At 40.0% G+C, this 7,612-nt stretch overlaps 1 protein-coding gene across 1 annotated transcript in view; it reads left to right on the plus strand.

Annotated features, from left to right (window-relative positions):
- Positions 1-2,346, plus strand: part of LOC102772273 (chromosome unknown open reading frame, human C20orf196) — a 70,480-nt gene extending 68,134 nt beyond the window's left edge. Inside the window, exon 4 of the transcript XR_435364.2 lies at positions 1,792-2,346. The gene's annotated coding sequence lies outside the window, so the exon portion shown is untranslated. The remainder of the gene's footprint in view (positions 1-1,791) is intronic.
- Positions 2,347-7,612: the final 5,266 nt, after the last annotated feature.

Consider the following 7,612-nt stretch of genomic DNA (forward strand, 5'->3'; position numbering starts at 1 on the left):
CCAAAATCCCTGTATGTGTCCTGACCAGGAATCAAACCATCCCCTCCAGGTTCATGGGTCCACACTCAACCACTGAGCCATACCGACCGGACCACATGTAATATATCTTATTAACACAAAACAACACAGTAATACTTTCAAAACTTTAAAGCTTAGTTGGAAAACTTTTTATTGGGTTACAATAATCTTATATAAAGTGTTTATAAGTAAACATCTTGATGATTTTCATAGACTGAACCCACCTATGCAATCGACAGCTGTGAGCAGCTAGTCCCTGTGGCCCCTTCTGAGTGGAAATTTTCATCTGGAAAACTGAGGAGACTGGTTTGCTCAGACCAGTGTTTCTCAAACTGCTGGTAGTACACAAAACAATGTCTATGCACAAACAATGTTTATTTTCATTGTTGTCCATTCAGTTTAATATATTAGAGAAATATAACTACTATGTCTAATCTATGCTTCTACAGATATTACAGAGGATAAGCCTAATATAAATATTTAAAATATAAAAGTGAATTGAACTATTGAAAGTGTTAAATTAATTATAGCTCAGGTGACATATAGGTGTGTCAAAAATTATAAAAGTGGTATACTGGAAATGACTGAAATTCAGAATACAATGGGTTAGGCAAGCTATTCTATGTCTCTCCCCATCTCTCTCCGGGAATGCTGTGAGAAACTTCCATCAGATGAACCCACATCTAGCTTTGCCTCTCTTTACCTTGCACCCATAGTGCAAATCTTTTTTAAAAGCAAAGCATGCATGCATGGCCAGAAGATTAAAAAGCAGGGTCTAGCCTTATCAAATATGAAAACATTTAACTCTACAATAATTAAAGCAGCAATAAAACAGAAAAGAAAAAGAGTTCAGTCCATAAATAGATATGAATGTAAGAGAAACTGAGTATATGATGAAGCTAGCATTTCAAATGCATAATGAAAAGATGAAGTTTTTTAGCAAATGGTCTATTTCCTTTTTTCTTTTCTTTTCTTTTCTTTCCTTTCCTTTTAAGTTTTTTAGCAAATGGTCTCTTTTCTTTTCTTTCCTTTCCTTTCCTTTCCTTTCCTTTCCTTTCCTTTCCTTTCCTTTCCTTTTCTTTCTCAAATGGTCTTAAAGTAACTGGCTTCCCACACTGGAAGGGGAGAGTAAAAAAGCCTGACTCCTCACCTCACTCCTGATATCAAAATGAATTCTAGATGCTCTGGGGTCGCCAAGGATGAGATGGTTAGTGCCTGGGTGGGCGCTTTAGGCTGGGTGGTCTGAGAAAGACTGAAGAACTAGCCTTTGAGCCGAGAGCTGCAGGACTCACAAGAACCAGCTGCACAAAGGCTGGAGTGGAGCATCGGGAAGAGGAAGGAGCATTTGCAGAGCTGGTGCGAAACTCAGCCTGAAATGAGCTCAAGCTGGACAGAAGGAAGTCCCGTGTTTGGGGCACAGCACACAGGGGCAGAATAGCAGGTGAATTTCAGAAGCAGGTGAGGGCCTTTTAAGCCAGGGCAAGGAATTTGAATTTTATTCTAAAGGCCTTAGGAAATGATTTCTGGATTTTTAAGCAAGAGAATAAGAAAATATTCATGGAAATTTAGTATGTGTTCAGGGTAACATTTCAAAATACTCGTAAAGTTTGAATTCCTAAATATTCAATCAACAGATCCTCACATCACACTATACACAAACACAGATTCCAGATGGATTAAAGGCCTAAATGTAAAAAATAAGACTATAAAAGTTGCAGATGACACTGTTGGTATTTTAATCATCTTTTCCTCCCTCTATTTCCACTCTCTCAGGTCACGTTGCAATGGCGCCTCCCTCCACTTTCTTCTCCAGGGGAACATCACTCTCCCTATGGGTCAGAGAACTCAATGTTCCCAACAAGTTCAAGTTCAGAGAAAGAACAGGCTATGGTGATCCAAACGGCAGCCCTTGGGGAGAAATGATTCTCTAGTCCAAGAAGCCTGTGGACCAGACTCAGGCGTGTTTGCCTGTTTGCAGCCCCCGGGCCTTATTCTCTCATTGCTTTTTGAGAAACATTGGCCCGAGCAAACCATTTTTACATCTGCCGTTTTCTTCCTCTTGCCATTGCTGTCACCTGCTCCAAGCTTTCATCTCCGGAAAGCCCTCCTCAAGGTTCTCCCTGCTGCCAGCCTCTCTCACACACTGGTCTTCCTAAATCCAGTCAGTACTGGATCCCATCCCGTTCCCCACAGAAACCTCCCCAGCTCCTTAACACCCGCAGGGTGAAGCACAGACCAGGTCCACACTATTCTAACCTGGCTGTCCTGCCCCCTCCTCAGTCCTAGAACCTTATATCCAAGCTCTATGGCAGTGGTTGTCAACCTTCCTAATGCAGTTCCTCATGTTGTGGTGACCCCCAATGTCATTGTTACAAATTGAACATAATGAAAGCATAGTGATTAATCACAAAAACAATATGTAACTATATATGTGTTTTCCGATGGTCTTAGGCGACCCCTGTGAAAGGGTCGTTCGACCCCCAAAGGGGTCGCGAACCACAGGTTGAGAACCGCTGCTCTATGGCCTCCAAAACATTCCATCCTTTCTCCAGCCCCCACGGCTCTGCTCTACTGATTTATGCTTTAATCCTACACAGCAGGACCATCCTCTATTAACATGTGTCCATCTTCCTTCCAATGGACAGAGCGCTTATCTTCCCCAGGCTCAGCACAGAACAGTGCTGGGCAAACACTGATCATGAGCTGTTCTGCAGTCATGTCTCCTGTTCAGCCTCCTGGTAGAGCCAGCTTGTCAAGTTCTTGCTCTTTCCTGTAAATGAAGCCATGAATTTTAAGCCAGGAGCAAGGGGTGGGGGTGGGAGGTGGAATTGTACCTTCTGAGAGACATCACGGCAAAAGCAAGAGTCCAAGTGTAGGCGTCAGAGGCAACAACTCGGCCATTAACAAGTGGGATGTTCAGTGAGGCTCATATAATCCCTCTGGGCCTCATTTCCTTCTGCAAAATGAGGACGTTAGCAAAGCTCCAAGTCTCCCTCAGGCTCAAACATTCTGTGCAAATCTCCATGAGGGCGGATTCAGGAAACTGATTTTCCAGTTGATTGAGCGGTGTGGCGTTATTGCATGGAGAATTAAACTACTGTTCGTCACAATTCATTTCCTGAGTGTGGCCCATCAGCCAATGTTTATTAAGTACCATTTACTCTGCAGTACCCTGGATTAAGTGCTGTGGAGACACAGAAGTGGTATCTCACAGGATCCTTGACCTCAAAGAGTTTATTACATAAGCAGAATTTATTATGTAATAAAAGCTCACCGAGCTCATGATCCAGGAAGTTACTTTCTGTTTGTTTACCCACCTAAGACTTCTGTAAAGTTTTACTTGAACCATTACATAAAATCCCTGTGTGAACTATGTATTCTATGTATCATTTCTATATTATTTTATTCGACACACACACATACACACACATACATACACTTTATGTTTAGCTATAAATATATGCATTGAAAATGTGTATATTTAAAATATCTCCATAAACAGGCTGAGGTTTTTTTGTTTGTTTGTTTTTTTTACTTTTTAATAAACCAAAGGATGTGGATTTTAAAACCTTCATAAAAGAAGAGAGAATTGTGCTACCTGCCCATTACCTAGGTTCAATAGCAGTCAGCTTTCTGCCATTCTTTCTATTGTTCCCCTCACTCTCCTTTGTGTGTGTGTGTGTGTGTGTGTGTGTGTGTGTGCTAAAGCATTGCTTCTTCAGTGATCAGTAGTGAAGGACCCTTATTTAGTTTCCAATCAGTTATGGACCAATGCAAACACACAACTCAGCATGCAAGTTCAACAATGCCCATTAACAAATAAGGTTGATTGATGAAGGGATAGATGGTGGGTAGATGGATATTCAAGAGCTAATGGTAGATGTTAATGGTAAAATCTGGTAGGTATGCAGGTCTTACTTGTAAATTTTTATCAAGTTTTCTGCATATTTGACATTTTTCATAATAAAATGTTGGGGAAATATATGCAGGATAGGTTTTAAGTGTATTAAATATCTACCTACATACATATATAACTTGAAATTTTAAATTACCACAAACATTCCTAAGACAATCTCTTTTCTTAATAGAAAACATACTTGAAATACAAAAGATAACTTTATTGGCTCTTAAGAGGTAGAACTAATTAAATAACCAACAGATCATTAAAGAATACTTCTAAATTGCTCTGAGAGATATGACTATGGAGTCATGGTTCCTACCGTCAAAGAACTTAAATTTAAGTTAAGAAAATTATTTTCATATTGATCTGTCTAGATACCTATTTCATAACCGACACCTAATCTATGTCATCTGCATCATTAACATCTACAGTTTCCTGCCCAGATCATAAAACTGACACTTATACCATCTACATTATCTATATCAAGTATGTCATCGATATCTATGTTTAGAGCTATATGATTGTATGTACTCTTCAATCATCTACACCTGGACATCGGCAACATCCAGAAACATTTTTTTATTGTCACAACTTGTGGTGCAGAGAGTGCCCTTGGCATCTAGGAAAATGCACAGGACAGCCCCTGACAGCAAAGAATGATCTAGCCCAAATTATCAATAGTGCTGAAATTGAGAAACCCTAATCAATATCATCCATACCACTTGCATCCATGTTTACAACTATGACATGCACATCTGCATCTATATTGATATCTACTTACATCTGTATTTAGGTCTACATCATCTACATTTGCTTTTACATCTGTGTCACCAACAGCCACAGCTACAGCAATATACAGGATCTATATCAACCACATCACCTACTTCACCATGTCCATCATCTACATTTACATCTACATCTACCTGAATATCTAATTAGCAGTTCAGAGCATGTTTGTGACATCAGAATGAGTGGTCTGTTTAATATAAAATTAAATTTCAATTTTACTTCTTCCCTCATCTGACCGTAACAATTCTGATCACCCAATTCCAGTGTATTTGGGGATGTGGGAGGGTGGTCCCCTCACCACCAAACAATTCTTAGACATCAGCTGGGTGTCCTACAATTCCACTCAATTCTGACACTATCTACCTGGAGATAGCATCAGATCCTGTAGGTAGAGGGCTCAGTCCCATCACCTCCTCTGCCCTCCACTTCAGAAATCAATCCCAATTCCAGATTGTTACCTTTGCCTCTGACCAACTGGCTATAAATCAAAGGTTCGCACAACCCCTTTCATAGGTTTGATTAATGTGCTGGTGTGACTCACAGAACTCAGGGGACCATTTATTCACTAGATTACCAATTTATTACAAAGGATATGAATCAACAGCCAGATGAAGAGATACATATTGCGAGGTACCAAACAAAGGAGATTCTGTCTTTATGGAGCCTGGGCCCTAGCATGGTGGCAGGTGAAGCTTTCCAAACGCCCTCCTCTTGGGTGATTAGGGAGGCTCCATTACATAGACATGGCTGATTAAATCAACAATTTTCAACTGGTGTGCCACAAGAAATTTTGAAACATGCAATAATTGACTATTTAGTCAGGGGTACTGACCTCTTTTCCCTTAGATTGTGAGATTAAAAAATGACAACAGCCAACACAACAAGAGCTGTCAGTGTGAATGAATCAAGATTATACCTATTTTTTGGTGTGCCAAAGAATTTTAGTAATTAGTTTGTGTGCCGTAAGGTAAAAATGCTGAAAATCACTGGATTAAATCATTGGCCATTGGTGATTTATTCAACCTCCAGCCCCTCTCCCCTCCTCAGAGGTCAGGTGGATGGGACTAAAAGTTCCAAACTTCCAATCACATGGTTGGTTCCTCTGGCAACCAGCCCCCATTTTGGGAGCTTTCTAAAAGTCACCTACTTAACATAATAAATTCATGTGTGATTAAAAGGGGTCTGTTGTGAATATCAAGACAGCTTTATCGCTCTTAAGACATTTGAAGGGTTTTAGGAGCTCTGTGCCAGAGACAGGGACAAAGACCAAATACATATTTGTTATAAATCATAACATCACAAGCCACATACAAAAATGTTTGTTACATCAGAATGAGTAGTACATTTAATCTAAAATGAATATTTAATTTTAATTCTCTCCTCCTCTGGCCACATACAAAAATGTGAGTGGAACAGCGATTGACCACTGTGAATCATTCTCCGTAAAGTGTAAGGGGATGAGTTTTTTCCTTCTGACTTCAAAGGACATGAGTTGAAGTGAGAAGTTAAGCCTGTGCCTGATGAATTTCATTCATGCCCTGTCTCTGCTGGCCAGCCTCCCAGAACCAGAAAGCAGGCTCAATTATCTCTGATATGGCGATAAAAATAATTTATTCTCAGAGAAGCAATCACTGTACTTTGAGAACTTGCTGTGTTTGATCACATCTTGTTCCATCTGAACTGGGCTGGGCTGGAAAACATGCAGTTGACACGTGCGGCTATGATGTCGCCCTGGGTTCTTTGGGCCTCACAGTAGTTAACAAGACCTGTGGTTCCAGACCAAACAGCAGCTCAGGTTGCCACATTCATTGAAGCCTCCTTAAGCATATGAGCTGACTTCTCGGCCAAGACAAAGGTACAATGATGATTCTTGATGAAATTGAGAACATGGGAGATAAGACAAAATAAGAGCAAATCCCTGCGGCTTCTTTAGCCTGTGAATTTACTAAGTAACTTTGCTTCCCTGTAGGAACTGTGCCGCTTAGAGACCAGTATTTTTCCTGCAGGAAAAAGACTGACCCTAGGCAAAGTTTCAAAACAGACTCTCATTCATTGTGGTGTTTCTGAATTCTCAAAAAATATGAATCTTTGGGACTTGGAAGTGAAACATCAGAAATTCTTTACTCATTATCATGGATTTATTAAAATATTTTCAATAAATAAGAAATAACAGTTTAGTAGTCTTTATAAAGGACTGTAACCTATAGCAGATATCCAAATGTTGTAAAATCCCATGATTTTAAATAATTTAACATTCAAATTTAACCCAGCAAGTTTAACAGTATTACACACACAAAAAATCACAATTCAAAATCAACAATTAATGAACTTATTTTGCTCCCAAAAGTTATTTCTTGGAACACCATGCTCAGTATCTGCATAAAGTATAAAGTATGTCATAAAAAGTTATAAAGTTATTGACATTTATTTTGTTTGGGAGAATGCCTCACTATACAGGGCCATGAATACATCCTTACAACATGGCAACAGCTACAAGCCACACAGACCAATCCCTGTGTGACATCTGTGGCCGGCTCCTGTCCTGCTCCCAGAAACCTTCCCTCACCCTTCAGCCCTGCTGCTAGCTTTTCCTGGTCTTGCTTGTTAATGGAGGGCTCCCTCGGTGGAGCCCTTTCTTTTTTAAATTTTTATTATTTTTTGTTGTTGTTCATCCTCGCCCAAGGATATTTTTTTTTATTTTTTTTATTGCTTAAAGTATTACAAAGAGTATTACATATGTCTCCATTTTTTTTCTCCCCTTGACATTCCCCCGCGTTCCCCTACCCACCAGTGTCTTATGTCCATTGGTTATGCTTATATGCATGCATACAAGTCTTTCGGTTGATCTCTTACGCCCCCCTTACCGCCCCCCAACCCACCCCAGCCTTCCCGCTGTAGTTTGAC

The sequence above is a fragment of the Myotis davidii genome, unplaced genomic scaffold (assembly GCF_000327345.1).
Source record: "Myotis davidii unplaced genomic scaffold, ASM32734v1 scaffold32, whole genome shotgun sequence".
NCBI classification, from domain to species: Eukaryota; Metazoa; Chordata; class Mammalia; order Chiroptera; family Vespertilionidae; genus Myotis; species Myotis davidii.